Source organism: Pseudophryne corroboree, chromosome 3 (genome assembly GCF_028390025.1).
Source record: "Pseudophryne corroboree isolate aPseCor3 chromosome 3, aPseCor3.hap2, whole genome shotgun sequence".
NCBI classification, from domain to species: domain Eukaryota; kingdom Metazoa; phylum Chordata; class Amphibia; order Anura; family Myobatrachidae; genus Pseudophryne; species Pseudophryne corroboree.
Genome location: NC_086446.1, coordinates 264,010,139 through 264,026,774, shown reverse-complemented (window position 1 = coordinate 264,026,774; position 16,636 = coordinate 264,010,139). Strand labels below are relative to the sequence as shown.

The 16,636-nt window shown below is 44.6% G+C and overlaps 1 protein-coding gene across 1 annotated transcript in view; it reads left to right on the top strand.

Annotated features, from left to right (window-relative positions):
- BMP7 (bone morphogenetic protein 7) overlaps nucleotides 1-16,636 on the top strand; it is a 166,707-nt gene that overhangs the window by 67,552 nt on the left and 82,519 nt on the right. The gene's annotated exons all lie outside the window — the stretch shown is intronic.

Here is a 16,636-nt window from a genome sequence, read left to right as displayed (position 1 = left end):
GAAGAACTCCCACTCTCAGACGAACTGGTAGAGTCCATAGAGCAATAACTGTATCAAAAATTTTACTGCCATCCACGGCAGTTAAGGAAAAGGAGGAAGGAAGTCTCTCGGTGGGTAGGGACCACCCTTTAACATAGGCTTCGGTAATAAAGTTCCCAGCTGCTCCGGAATCCAGGAGGGCAATGGCGTTCTGATAACGTTGAGCAACTTGAAGCGAGACTGGGAGATTACAATCTTGAGGGGATGGAGAGGAGATCATTACTCCTAGCCAGCCCTCTCCTTGGCGAGCTAGGGTCTGGAGTCCCGGACGTTTGGGACAAGCATTAATGGTGTGAGACGGAGCTGCACAATAAAGACAGAGAGACTCGGAGAGACGTCTTCGGCGCTCAGCAGGAGTTAAACGGGAACGGCCAATTTGCATGGGCTCATCTTTAGTTGGTGACAGTTGGCGAGGAGGAGGAGCAGAAGATTTTGGAGCAGATGATCTTCCACGCTCAGTTGCTCTCTCTCTGAAACGTAAGTCAACTTTTGTACAAAGTGAGATTAGCTCATCTAACTTGGAGGGTAAGTCTCTGGTAGCTAACTCGTCTTTAATACACTCAGATAAACCATGCCAGAATGCAGCATACAGGGCCTCGTCGTTCCATGCCAGTTCGGATGCCAGGATCTGGAACTGTATAAGATATTGTCCTACAGTACGTGATCCCTGGCGTAAACGGAGAATCTCAGACGAAGCTGAAGTTACCCGGCCTGGCTCGTCGAAGATGCGCCTGAATGTTGACACGAATGCAGTGTAAGAAGATAGCAGGGTGTCGGACCTCTCCCATAACGGTGATGCCCAATCAAGGGCTGAGCCACTGAGAAGAGAGATGATGTAGGCAATTTTTGTACGGTCACTGGGAAAATTGCCAGGTTGTAGCTCAAACTGAATCTCACACTGGTTGAGAAATCCCCTGCAGAATCTTGGAGAACCGTCAAATTTTGCTGGCGTTGGAAGATGAAGACGTGGAGCAGAAACGGGTAAGGTGGGTGGGGTTATAGCTGGAGTCACTGTGGTTGACGCACCGGACGCGTCTGATCCACGGAGAGTTGTCTGAATCCCATCCAGCCGAGTAGAGAGATCCTGGAGACAGCGGATGATGTGGCCCTGTGCAGCCTCCTGATGTTCAAGTCGGGCTGCCAGTTCTTGCATCGGCCTGGCCGCTTGATCCTGGTCCCTGGCTGGATTCATTTGGTCAGTGCTTACTGTCACAACTGAGGGCCTGAGCTGACGGAAGGCAGCCTCAGTTGTAGGGGCTGAGATGTACCGGAACCTGGGAGGTTGTATCAGACCCCTGGACATGTAAGTAACATGAAGAGAAACCGCCCGAAGGCGTGACCACGACAACTTGAGTAAAAGTCAATGATATTTTTTTATGACAAACTCCATGCATCACAGTAGCAGTAAAAAGTAACATAAAAATCAGCAGAGAAATAATAATACAGTTCCTGGGTACTACAGGGTGGCAGGGGCCACAGAGCTCTGGTGGTATGAGACAGTTCTTATTATCTGCAAGTTGGAAAGTCCTTACCAGGCTCAACTGTAGCAATGAGGAAAGCCCAGGGTCGTACCAGCTGGTGTTCCAGGGAAAGCTGGACTGCTGTAGATAAAATGCTGCTGTGGGTACTGGTTAGAACCAGACAGGTGTTGGCACGGAGTGGATACTGGCTGGAACCAGTTAAATAATAAATAAAGCTTGAGAGCGATGCAATGTAGATGAAATGTAGAATTTGAGAGCGGAGAAATAATAATACCGGTGGAGAGTGGTAAACTGCAGAAAGGACACCGGCCCTTTAAGAGAAGCTGTACACTGCTGGAAGCTGAGCTGGAAGCAGGTGATGTTGTAGCTGGAAACAGGTAAGTCCAGAATGGATCGGAGAGTCAGGCTACACCGCAGATGGAATGCTGGTGCGGGTCTCTATAGCAGAAGTCTGGAGACAGGAGCTGGAACCTGGAAGACATTCACAGAAGAGAGACAAACTGGAACTAGGTTTGACAACCAAAGCACTGACGCCTTCCTTGCTCAGGCACAACCTATTTATACCTGCAGCAAGGAAGGCATTGGCTAGGCAATTATGCAAATTAATAATACTGACAACGGATTGGTAGGAAAGATCAGCTGCTGACAGAATCCAAGATGGCTGCGCCCATGCAGACACTTGGAGGGAAGTTTGGATTGTAAACAATGTGGTCTGGAAAACAGTAATGGCGGCGCCGGCCACCGGAGACAGGAGACGCCAGGCTGACAGATGCACATCCGACCACGCGGACACAGCGGAGGCCGCGGCTGACGTAATCGCCACTCAGAATGCAGAAGCTCAGGGACGGCGGCGGAGGCCGCGGGAGACGCCATGCCAGATGTATAAGGCGTTACTGTGACTGCGTCCAGAGAGACAGGAGAGGATGCGGGAATGTGCACATCAGGATAACAGATGGGATCCGGTCCTGGAGCGCTGAGCCAGCCTTAGGAGGCATCTGATAGGTAAGAAATGGCGTCCAGATACCCGGATCGTGACACAAATCTTGTCCCTTACCACACAACTGACCCTAAGGATGACATATAAACGCGATCTACTTAATGTAATATTTCTTTCTAAATTTCTCAATAAGAAATTTTTGGCCTAGGGGTGCCGTGAAAAAAATTCTGATATTTTAGGGCGCCGTAATTCAAAAAAGTTTGGAAACCACTGTCCTAGGTGGTTAACATCCTTACCCCTACTTATTACAGATTGACAGAGGCAACAGATGGCTTGACACCTGTTGTCCGGATTTGTGGAGAAATAATTCCACACCGAAGAGGTGGCTTTTTTGGTAGTTTGCCCAGGCATCACAATGGGCTTCTTCGTCCCATGGACAACAGGTGTCTCCCCCGGTGCCTGACTTAAACAAACCACATCACCATCAGAATCCTCATCGTCAGCTTCCTCCTCAGCGCCAGCAACACCCATATCCTCATCCTGGTGTACTTCAACAGTGACATCTTCAATTTGAATATCAGGAACTGGACTGTGGGTGCTCCTTCCAGCACTTGCAGGGGGCGTGCAAATGGTGGAAGGAGCCAGCTCTTCCCATCCAGTGTTGGGAAGGTCAGGCATCGCAACTGCAGACACACTTGGACTCTCCTTGGGGATTTGTGATACCATCTCAGAACGCACAGTTCTTTTCTGTGCTCTTTCCAGCTTAATTCTTAAAATTTTTCTAGCGGGAGGAGTTTACATTTCTCCTCAGACCATTTACATTTATTTTTTTGGGTCTTTTTACTGTACTTTGGCTTTTTGGATTTGACATGCCCTCTACTATCACATTGGGCATCGGCCTTGGCAGACGACGCTGACATTTCATCGTCTATGTCATGGCTAGTGGCAGCAGCTTCAGCACTAGGAAGAAGTGGTTCTTGATCTTTCCCTATTTTATCCTCCAAATTTTTGTTCTCCATTATTTTTCTGGAGTTATATAATACAATATGCGGCACAGGAATGACTGATGGCTGATGCACAGGACACTACCACTGGTCTGATGCAGGACAACAAAGCAACACTGTGAGGGACTTGTGGTTGTTATTATTATTATTATTATTATAATAATACTGTAGCAGTGGACATATAGCAGCAGCGTATACCACTGTGACTGCCTGGTCACTGGAATGACTGATGGACAGGACACTACCACTGGTCTGATGCAGCACAACACAGCAACACTGTGAGGGACTTGTTGTTGTTGTTGTTATTATTATAATAATAATAATAATAATAATAATAATTATTATTATTATACATCAGCAGTGGACATATAGTAGGAGCATATACCACTGTGACTGCCTGGTCACTGGAATGACTGATGGCCAGTACACTACCACTGGTCTGATACAGGACAACACAGCACCACTGAAAGGGACTTATACAGCTACACTGGATATATGGCAGCAGAGGACACCACCACTGTGACTAGTCACTGGACTGATGCTGCACAAGACATTACTCCTGGTCTAATGCAGGACAACACAGCACCACTAAAAGGGACTTATACCCCTTTCACACTGCCAATGCTGGATCCCACCCGGGAATTTGATACGGGTCCTTCCCGGGTGGGATCCGGCATTGGTCGCTGCTGCTGGCTACCCCAACTCGGCAATATGCCAGGCGGGTTGCCATAGCAGCAGGGGGAGGAGCCGGCAGCGGGTTCGTACGTGGAGGCGGCACTGGGAGATGAGATCATCTCTGCGCCGCCTCTCCCTGCTGTAGTAAACGGGTCCCGGGTTGCATTGACCCGGGAGCCCGTTTACGCAGCCACTGACCCGGTATTCAACCCGGGTATAACACTGCTTTATTCCCGGGTTGAATTGCCGGATCAGGCGACCCGGGATTTCGGCTATGCCCCTTTCACACCGCACGCTGACCCGTGTCGACCTGGCAATATGCCGGGTCAATACCGGGTTATTTGTGCGGTGTGAAAGGGGTATGATACAGCTACACTGGATATATGGCAGCAGAGGACACCACCACTGTGACTGGTCACTGGACTGCTGCTGCACAAGACACTACCCCTGGTCTGATGCAAGACAACACAGCAAAAATGCAAGGGACTTATACAGCAGCCAGCAGCACTGGAGACATATAGCAGCAGAGGACACCAACACTGTGACTGGCTGGACTGATGCAGCACAATACACTGACTACACTGGACTGGACTGAGCAGCACAACACAGCACAAGACTCGCAACCCCACTTTTCCTCCCCCACACAGACACTGAGGCCGGAGACACGTCCTCTCCCTACACTCTCTGGCACTGGAGTGAAAATGGCAGCGACGCGCGGCTCCTTATATGGAATCAAAATCCCGCGTGAATCCGACAGCGGGATGATGACGTTTTGCCTAGTTCGAGTTTCTGAGTCAGGTGGGAAAACCCGATCCGGGCTCGGAACTGGGTTCAGAGCGTGAAGTTCGGTAGGGTTCGGTTCTCTGAGACCCGAACCCGCTCATCTCTAGTTTTAATGAAAAAAAATATCCTGCTTCTTATATTAATACAGTGAAACAGTGCTATGTGTTAGAAACCTTGATCAACCACGTGTTAATGCTTTCTAACATTAAAAATCCAAAGTTATTAGGCTTTGATGTGATTTATTGTATATCTTTCAAGAAAAACAATTTTGTATTGCTTATTATTCCTATTATATCTTAATATATGTAGATAGACTACACACTATTAAAACATACAAAGTATACTCAGAGACATCCCAATGGGACTGAAGGTTTTGAATTTAAATAAACATGAAGGAGAGTAAACCATAAAGTGTTTCTCTCTGTATTTCCTCTTTAATGTGTTGGAGTTGTTTACCCTTTAGGATTGAGAATATAGGGCCTAATTCAGTTTGGATCGCAGTAAGCGATCTAACAGCAAATTTTGTGAAAAAGATGCGGGCGTATGCGGAGCGCCCATCCTGCGCATGCGCCTGCATTTTCTGCGGGGGGCCACAGAAAATGCGATCGCCTCTGCCTGTCAATCAGCGCCGTGTGGGGGGGGGGGAGGTGGAGGGGGCAACTCTCCATTTCCAGGGAGGAGCAGCGCGAATGGGGGGCAGAGGTGGACAAACGGGGGCGTGTCGGGGGCGTAATCATTGCGGCTGCGTGACGTCACACACAGCCGCCGCAGGCAGGAGTCATCCTTAGTTTCTGCTAACAAGCAGAAATTGCGATACGTTAGAAATTTTTGCTTGTTGAACTAGGGGAGGCGCCAGTCAGCATGCGGGGCGGCCTTGCCCAGCGATGGGCATCCTCCAGCATGCAATCCAAAGGATTGCAAATTCCGGTAATTAGCAGTATTTGCAATCCTTACTGAATTAGGACCATTATTTGTAGTTTAGAGTTTGTGGAGTCTCATGCTGGATACAAACTAGGCCGATGGATCGCCGACCTATCTGACGATTGGTAAGTGCATCAGCCTGATGTGTTGTGTCTGACATCACAACTGGGTGGGCATTTACATGTGCCCACAAGTATATGGGCGGTCTGTAGACTACCAGTACACACAGCACGATGCGACAATATATCTGCAGATATATTGGCCACTTGCTGTGCTGCAGGGCCGATGCGATATGTCTGTGAACGACGTTCACAGACATATCAGGGTACACACCCGCCAATGTACCCACAATATATAGACCATTTTATTGAACAGGCGATATATTGTCCAGTGTGTACCCAGCTTTAGCTGATGCTAGGCAGATTTTGTACCTCTCTGATCTGGTTCTCCTTCCCACACTCCCAATATCTCTGTTGTGTGTGTTACTGCATTGGTTCCTCTCACTCAAATGAAGTTCACAACAAGGAACAAGAATGTGGTATAATACCAGGGGATTCCCTTATAATAGGCTTTTTTTTAAGATGTTACGGTGCAATGCCTGTAGTCACATGATAATAAAAAAACCCAGTGGTTTTAAAAACAACAAAATTTAAGTTAAAGTATGTTTAAACCATGGTGGTTTAAACCAGCTAACCCTGCTGCTAATGCTGTTTTCCAGTATTCAATGCTGCTCACTGCATGTGTGATGTCCGAGCGACACTAGCATGCATCAGGCTTCCAATTGTATTTTGGTATGGGATAGTCCTCATCTCTTCTATATATTAGATTCTGTAGTTGGTGACATGCTTGTAGTTAGTTTTTCTACTTTTGTTGACAGGTGTATAGACTGGTTTTGCATCTAATATTCCATATTTCGGTAGTACAGTTTCAATATGGTTTTGCTGATCTATACTAATAGCAGTAGTGTATCCATAATTGGTGCAAGGTGTGCGGTGCACACAGGCCCCTGTGCCCAGGGGATCCCACACAGCACACCCTGCACCCTTTTATTGAATAATTACCCCTCTGGAATCACATATCGGTGGCAGCAGTGCTGCACAAATCACCGGAAAAATGTTGCGGCGGCCATTTTCCCGGTATTATACACAAGTGCAGTGGGAAAATGGGCACCACACCAATTTCATGGAGACTTGCGCATGTGCACTGAGTAATGCACTAGAGTCTTCCAGTGCCCTATTAATCCCACTGCGCTGCCAGCTAGAGAGGAGGTGGCTAAGACGGAGACTACGCACGGGCCTCTTCGTCTCTTAAGACACCCTGACTGGGTTACGGTCGTTAGGTCGACACAACTTAGGTCGACACTCATTAGGTTGACCACTGAAGGTTGACAATGCCATTAGGTCGATATGACTGTTAGGTCGACATGTACTAGGTCGACAGGTCAAAAGGTCGACATGAGTTTTTTCAAATTTTTTCTTCATTCTTTGGATTTTTTCATACTTAACGATCCACGTGGACTACAATTGGAACGGTAATCAGCATGGCGAGTGAAGCGAGCCATGTGAGGGGACACAGTGCACTAATATGGGTTCCCCGTCACTTTCCGGAGAAAACAACACCAAAAACAGTCAGAAACCTCATGTCGACCTTTTGACCTGTCGACCTAGTACATGTCCACCTAACGCCCATGTTGACCTAATGCATGTCGACCTAATGGCAATGTCGACCTTCAGTGGTCAACCTAATGAGCGTCGACCTAAGTTGGGTCGACCCAACGACCCACACCCCCCATACTTATAGTTCCAGCTTTTAGATTTTGCAGAACCCTTATGCCCAGCAGCTTATTTTTCTGTTCTTTCAAAGTCCATTTCTAGATTCAAAATCGGTTCTAGATTGTGCCTGCATGCAGGCACAATCTAGTCAGGTCGCTCACTTCACTGCTGTGTTGAGCGGGGGGGGGGGGGGGGAGATGTGTGCTGAGCGGTCTGTGCTAGATCGCTCAGCATACATCTCTACCGTGTGTACCCCCCTTTAGTGTCATGAAATACTATCAATACAAGAAATGCCTCTTTCCTGCGCTAATTAACATAACCAATAAACTTCAAATATTGCCAAATAACTTGCACCTCCCAGTAAATCCCCTGCTAGTGAGATCTAGATCAAAATGTACACAACAAACACTAATGGGTAAATTTACTAAAGGTTGGTGATGCTGCACCTAGCAACCGATCAGATTCTGTCTATCATTAATTTCTCTATTGCATCCTAGAAAAGTAAAGATAGAATCTGATTGGTTGCTATGGGCAACATCACCACTTTTAATTTTTAGAACCTTTAGTAAATTTACTAAGAGGGTGCCACCAATAATCACAATGAAATATATTCCACTGGTCCAAATATTTTACAATGTATAGTCCTATGTGTCTCTGTATAAATTCATTTGACAAATACAAATGAAAATTGGTAGAATCTTATCCAATATCAGTTACTTAATGGAAAAGCGCGAGTCCTCTCCAAATGACAGTTCTTCTTTAAAAGCCACCGAGGTTATTCTTGTCTAGTGGATGGTTGTTCCTTGGGAGTTCTGGAATTATACTCTCATACCAACAGTGGCCTTATTTTTTGGGGGTGATTTGTTGATTGAGTATATGATTCCGGAACTCACAAGTAGCAGCCATCAACTATACAAGATCAATTTAGTGTCCTTAGTATATAAGGCAGATATTGACCACAGGTATCTGTTCCTGGAATTCTAGCAGCTTTGTCCTTACGATATCAATACTTAATGCAGTGGTATTTGATTCTAATCTCACTACCAGAAAATGTAATTCTGGGGTCAAGTTTTGCAACATAGACATAGTGACCTCTTTGTCATCTTCCTTGAGTCCAACGGACACCAAGTACTTGGTGATAGACAACATCTTATCAATATATTCATTCATGTCCTTACAGTCACTTAGTTTAGTCTCATACAAAGTGCGTCTGAGGTTTAGTCTCCTCTTAAGACCCTTATCTACATAAGCTGTTTGCAGGGATACCCACATGTCCTTTGCAGACGACCTTCCCATTGATGATAAAATATACTTGCTATTCTACAGATAAGCCAATGGTTCCAATGGCTCTATCAACCTCTTCTGTATTTGGGTTTTCTCCTGGATTAATCGTGACCTTCCACAGCTTTTCACACTTTAACTGCTTTTCTATAGTGAATTTCCAAATTATTTGAGTCTTTCAATTTTATGAAACTCAAGATTTGCGCTTGATGTATACATTTTCAACTTCAAAACGAAGTTGTATTCCAGTTGAATGCATCCTTCAAAGCTGCAGTCCTGGGCGTATAACCTATTGGCAGATGCCTACAAACTGGAAGGTGCATAGTGTATGTGAGGAATTTAGTTCACGTGATGGGGCAGATGTATTAACCTGGAGAAGGCATAAGGAAGTGATAAACCAGTGATATGTGCAAGGTGATAAAGGCACCAGCCAATCAGCTCCAATATGTAAATGAACAGTTAGGATCTGATTGGCTGCTGCCTTTATCACCTTGCACATATCACTGGTTTATCACTTCCTTATGCCTTCTCCAGGTTAATACATCTGCACCATTGATTCCAAACTAGAGTAGATTTTATTAAACATAACAAGATACAGGTAATAGAAGAAAAACAGCAGTTAATATGATAAGATATCGATCTCTTCTGGGCTTTGGACCTAATTCAGCATGGAACGCTGCTGCTGTAGCGTTCCTGTGCCGAAGTCCTGTTAAGTGTGCGCACGCGCAGCAGCCGCACAGCCATGTGCACACACAGTGTGATGTGAAAGTGATGGACAAGCAGAGGCATTTGCGGGGCGGGAGGGGGCATCATGGTGGTGTTAAAGGGGCATTGTCTCGGGCCACAGCGGCTACGTTATGTCACACGCAGCCGCTGTAGGCAGAGGGCTATCCTAAATATGTGAAAGCATTGTCACCGTGCATTGCTTTCGCATGTTTGCGGGGGTGGCGGCGGTGGGCTGGATCCGGCTAGCGGGCTGGTCTTGCCCTGTGCTGGGCATCCCCCTGCATGTCAGGGTTATGGATCGTAGATGTGTGGTTTTTTGCACATCTACATCTGAATTAAGCCCTAAGTACTGTACATCCGTACAGCACTGTGATGCTCCAATAACACAGTGACAGGCTTGGGCATATTCAGACCCTTTAACAGAGCCAAGTAAACAACATGCACCTGCAGTCTAATCAACCTGACCTTTAAGTTTGGTGAATCAGACACGTGACGTTATTGTGGCTGATGAGTCATGCACAATAACACTCAGTTAAGAGACAATTTAAGATTGTAACTTCCAGTGCATTATTATTACAAATTACAATGCCAGTATGATTACATCATGGGATTACTGAACACTGTAAACCAATAATACCACAGAGTTGCACAGTTCGGTAATATCATGGAAATAAAAATAGCCATGTGAATTATAGTTGGAGAGAGTTTTGGATTATTATTTTGTTTTCAAAATGTGTCCAGAACTAAAAGTAGAAACAGTATCTACAACACAAGAGGACACTGGGATTTTTTTTTCCACACTGGAATAAAACTACCAAGAAGTGTAGGAACAGAAATGTAAAAAAAATATATTTCTAAAAACAACAATGGGTTCTTTGTAATTTAACTGCACAGATGAGCTGGTTATGTGTTTGTACAATGAAGGAGTAAGTCTTGTATTTGTTTTTATTCTGTATACTTGTCATCCTAGCCTTGGTTTTTTGCATTTTGTAATGGGCATAATTATAGAACATTGTGCCCTGAGTGCAAAACTTCCTAGTTACACCCCCCGAGTCACAGTGAATTGGCAGAAAAATATGACGTATTGCAAGCTCTTTATTTAAAGGTTATCCGCACTGTCATGTCTCAGGAGCTGCCAGTGCAGGCACACACATTTTCAGAAGACTTTGATTACACATTGGAGATACAGATCTGGGGGATTATGTCAAAGAGAACAAACCTTTATATTAGTCTTGCACCTGCGTCTTGATGCGTAATGATTTCAGTATGATGGAATCCAGACCCCAGGAAGGATTATAAATTCTCATTTGATTTAATTTACTTCTGAAATGCTTGAAACCAGCTGTGCCCTTAGTTTAAAAAACCTGATCCTTCTGCGCAGATTTGATTTTTTTTTTTAAAGTTGGGATGTCTTGTTACATACGAGCAATAATAGGTAGCGCATATAAACATGAAGAATTTACCCCACCCCCCCACCCCCACCCCAAGCCCGTGGTCTAATGAAATCCATCCTGTGTTTTCTCTTCATTTACAAAGATTTGATTGTTTGCTTAAGAGGAGCACATGTGCTGAGATTTAAGTGTTTAATTTACATTGAAAGCTATTCTATTACCCGATTTCTTTGACATCTGGTCATTATGAGAACTGAGTCATGTATATGCTGTGCAGGATGTGCGGATGGGGTTAACTAGGCCATTTGGAGAAGGATTGTGCAATTAACCCATTCCACATAAATACATATAGTCATTAGTGGTCTCCCTGTAAATGACAGCATTGACTGTAATTCTATGTTATATAAAATAGTCCTTGAAACCATTTTGTGGGGAATAATGTAAAGCAACAGTAACATTAAGTACTTGTATTTTTTTGCTTATCCATCAATATGTAGACATTTTAAATGTAAATAACGTTGTCGGGTGCAGAGATTCTTGAATTTCCTTTGTAGTTTTTTTTCAAAGACTCAGTGAACCCTCGTACACAAAGTATTGCAGTGACATCCAAGCCGTAACTAGACATTTTTGTGCCCTGTGCCAGAAGCATTGGTGCCCTGTGCCAGAGCATTGGTGCCCCCCCCCCCCCCCCCATTTAAAATACGGTTAGCCTGCAATAGAGATGCACACCTAAAATAAAGTGGTATGGCCTTGAGAGGAAGGGGCACGGCCACAAAATAGTACCAATCCAGATTACACCGCATGGTAGTGTCCTTTATTCATGTTACACCACACAGTAGTACACAATAGAACCCTTTATACACGTTACACCACACATTATGCCCATTTATACAAGTTATGCCACACAGTGTGTCCATTATACACGTTACGCCACACAGTATGCCCCTTATACATGTTACGCCACACAGTAGAGCCCCTTATACACATTACATTACACAGAATGCCCCTTATATATATTACGCAACACAGTAGAGCCCCTTGTACACATTACATCACACAGTAGTACCCCTTATACACATTATGCCACATAGTAATGTCACTTGCTCACATTACACCACACAGTATAGCCTGTCTTCATTTAAAATGGGTGATGGCAAACAAAACAAGAAGACAGTTATTGTTTATTGGTCACCTTCTACATCAGTACCTTACCCTTGGCACAGTAATGACTGTTTTATTATTATTATTATTATTATTGTTGTTGTTATTGTTGTTGTTATTATTATTATTATTATTAAGTCCTGAATGTCATTAAACTAGCTGCCAGGTTGTGGTACTCCCTTCCTCCCCCCTCTTCATCCTCCTCTCCCTCCACAGATTTTTATGCCTCTCTCTCACATTTATCACTCACCCTGAAAATGTCAGTAAATGTCTGTGACACACATGGCTGTGGACCAGGAGTCAGGACTTATTTAAATCAGGCTACTGTGTTGATTACCTTTTTTCTTGCGCCCAGTCACTGAACTGTTCCTCACTTCACTATGACTGGCAGCAGTCACTCTAGAAAGACGTCAGGATATCTCTCCCTACAGACACTGCCCGCCGGGGCCAGAGGAGGCAGAGCTCACTGCCTCACTCAGCTCAGCCAGGAGAACAGTACACTGCACAGACAAGAAGCCGGGTGCCTGCCGCTGAGCTATATAGTAGTAATATACAGATTGCAGTTCCATCCATAGAGCATCTGCGCAGCAATGGCTGCACTGGCTAGTTACAGTCCTGGTGACATCACTGGTTCTTAATTAATGAATATGCCGAATTCTCATGAATATTGTGTCAGTCCACAAAATGGCCACCAACACCATGCGAAGATTACAAGTGGTTATTCTATGTGACCATAAAAACCAGTTGCTCCCTCTTGGAGCAGTCTGGAATACAAACAACAGGTTTTTACTGTTTACTGTACTAAGGATATTGAGGGATACTATTGGTTGATATACTGTAGTTGCCTAATCCTGAATTTCTGTGGTATCTCCCAGAAGTGTAGACAATGCAGTTGCCACTGGGATGCGTCATGCATTTGCCACTTGGACCTTCTCCTGGAGGTGAGTCAGACACAATTGGAAACAATGCCATTGTATCTTATGTCATACAGTGGCACTAGTGGATAGTTCATTTATTGCTCCAGTCAGTGGCTAGAGCATAGTTGCCTACTTTTTGGACCTTCCTTTTGATCTTTCCCAAAGGGGAAACCAAGGGGAAGATGCAGGCGTGCTATGGCAAGATTTGCAGAGTTGCATCCTGAGGAACAAAGATTTGGCCTGATCATGTCATCAAGGCCCCACCTACCTTACAGTGGATAAAAGCGGGATCTGGGAGGGTGGCCTAGTCTCCTGGATGTCCATGAAAATTCGCAAAAATTTGTCATTCTCCCAGACTGTAACAGAAATGTTTTTGGGATTAAATATAACTGTTCTGATATCAGAGGAAAGATACAACAAAATATAAACAATATTGTTGCCCAGTTCTCATCAGATAAAATTAACATTCTTCCATGTGTACAGTTTTAAAATTACGCATTAAAAATCTTCTTGCTGGTTGCTTATGTGAATATTGGTCCTGGAATAAACTTGGCCAGGTAGACTTCTGAACTTTTTCGAAGACTAGGGGTCTATTCATGAAACAGTGAAAAGAGTGGATAAGTGAGCCAGTGGAAAAGTTGCCTATGGCAACCAATCAGCTGTTCTGTATAAATTTATAGTATGCAAATGATAAATGTTACTTCAATACTGATTGGTCACCATGGGCAACTTCTCCACTGGCTCACTTCTCCACACTTTTCACTGCTTCATGAATAGACCCCTGAGGCAACATAAAAAATAACCGCTCCATACTGTTGACAGTTTCCAGTCAGCCATCATTTAAGGCTTGTGTACATGTCAATCTCTAAGTAATGTTTATAGCAAACTTGTTGAATCCATGCCACAAATAATTCAGACTGGTTGAGGGCAAAAGGTTGTCCTACCCAGCACTAGAAAGCACTAATAGTGTCCAAGGACTGTATGAGCATGCTACTTTGAGAGATCTTGACTTTTATTCCCAGCTGATGCGTGCAGTACATACCTCATAGTGTGAATATGCTGTTTTTGCCCATTTATTCCTGAAATCCCAGCAGGACACAGTACTTCCACACAGGAACTCTGTAACTGAATTTTATGTTTGTAGAGTGTGTAAGTATTAAAAGACTGGCAAAGCCACATGCCTGGGCACAGAAAGTGTTTATTCTGGGTGTATAAGTCTTTGATGTACTCTGGGGGTTACAGCTAGGGTAACTCGCAGGACATTAACATATCATTGGATGACTTGTAGAAAATATTATAGGGAAGACTCTGCCAGAAATGTCAACTAGGTTTCATGCTCGTCATGATTTAACGTTGCTGCTAGATATGCTATGTGACCTACAGTCCTCTATTGTTTATAAAAGGTGGATTGTGACTGCCAGCTACCATACTTACCTGCTTTACTTTTCTCCTCTCAAGGAGGGGAGACGTTGCAGGGAACTTTGAGGGGTGGTGCCGTCTCTGACATCATCAAGCCCCCCCCCATCCCTTGGGAAAATGTTGTGCGATTCACAAGCCTGCTAAAAGGGGGTGGGGCTAAAATGACCCGATTCACTTCATTTCAGCCCCTCCACATGGGCACGGGAATGCCGATGATTATCCCTGCATCCTGCCCGCTTTACTAGGGCGCGGACAGGATGTGGGAGATCTGCCTGCTCTTCCAGGTGTGTGGGGGATTCCTGCAACTTCTTGGGAGAGTAGGCAAGTATTCAACTATCAGTTTTGCTTTGTCCAAACCCCAGAGCACTTTTAAGTATCACAACATCTGCCTGGCTCCTGGCTGGGAGTGAAAAGGCATATAAAGGGCATGTAGAGGAGAGGAGTTTAGCATATAACGGGCATGTCGAGAGGTTAGATGAAAAGAGAGTCTATAAATGTAAAAACTAGCACGCTGACATTAACTAGATTTTACCGGGAATACTTATAGCAAAAGGTTCTTTAACAGGAGCAAAACACCTGGAGGCAATCGGGACGCCTACCCCAGGCGCTAAGCCCTGGAGGGGAACCTGTGCTGAGAAACTGCAATAGAGTGAGATTTTGATGTGTAATTGCACAAGAGAGACAGCAGGTGGAGCTGTCGTATATGTGTTATGTGTTTTACAGTCTGTGATGTATGTCTTACACTTGTTTGTTCCTGTGTTCTGAAGGTGACATTAAGGAGAGAGATGGAGCATGCAGGGATTGCTGCTCATACACGGTTATACTGTTCTGATTACCAGTTTGTATTATGATTGGTTCCAGTTTCATTATATAAACAAGTTATAGCACAAAGAGCTTTCCGGTGTGTGCCTACTGATTCAAGCATAACTCAGAGGTGATCCTGACTGCGTGGGTAAAACACTCTAATGCCAACAACCTGCATGTACAGCAGTACTTGTGTGGTTCACAGCGGGATTCAAGTGTGACCACTGCTCTTCCATCTGAGCTCTGTGGCACACCTGCTGCTGCTGTATAGTTAAGCTTTTCTGTCCCAAAATCCCCGCTCACCTGCAATAGGGGACAGGATGGCTCCTGCCTGGTATCTCTCAGGCTGTGCTGCAGCAAGCAAAAGTGTACACACAGCTGCTGCTGGACTGTGAGATGGGTCCTGCCAGTGAACACTGATTCTGCATGCTGCAGACGGCTGACTCTCGTGATTCTGAACCTGACCCACCAGCTGTTGTCAAACAGCGTAGCTGGAGCCCTGCCAACTCACTGTGGGCACTGGTCCCTGTAGACCGGCAGAGAGTGTTATCTATCTAATTCTGTAAATTGTGTGTGCGTGTTTTGTTTGTGTGTATGTGTATATAACTATATATATATATATATATATATATATATATAGGGAGAGAGAGACCCCTCACTCACCCTAATCAGTCTTTTCCGCATCGGGATCCTGGCGTCGGTATTATGACTGCCGGAATCCCTTAATCTGGCATATCATACTGATTCTCTCTCACTCTCTCTCTCTCTCTATATATATATCTATATATATATATATCTATATATATCTATATATATATATATATCTATATCTATATAGTATATATATATATATATATACACATAAATCCCAACTTTCATGTTGTCGAACTCGGGACTATCGCGCGGCAAAGTCGCGCGCCGACCCAAAAAAGGGTCGTGTCATCCCTCATGGTGGACGTGGCCTCACTCGAGTGGGCGTGGCCTCACCAAACAGACCATTTTCTTGCCTTTTGGGGGCGTGCCCAGCGCTCCCCGAGACACCCAACTGACTTTTCAAACAATTGAATATCCCCCAATGTATCTATTTAATCACTATTGGGTGTTTCAGTAATTTTGGGGTATGATGCTGCTATACCAGCCCCAATTGCCTGCTATCCACTGCAATACTGCAGTTTGTACCTCCAGATTTAGACCGTCACATCAAAGCATGGTTATAATGATCTTACAATAGCTATAAAAATGGACATTTTTGAATATCAATATCTGTGATATATGTGTTATTATTAATTTAGATGTTCTACAGCATGATGCAAAATATAGTGTAC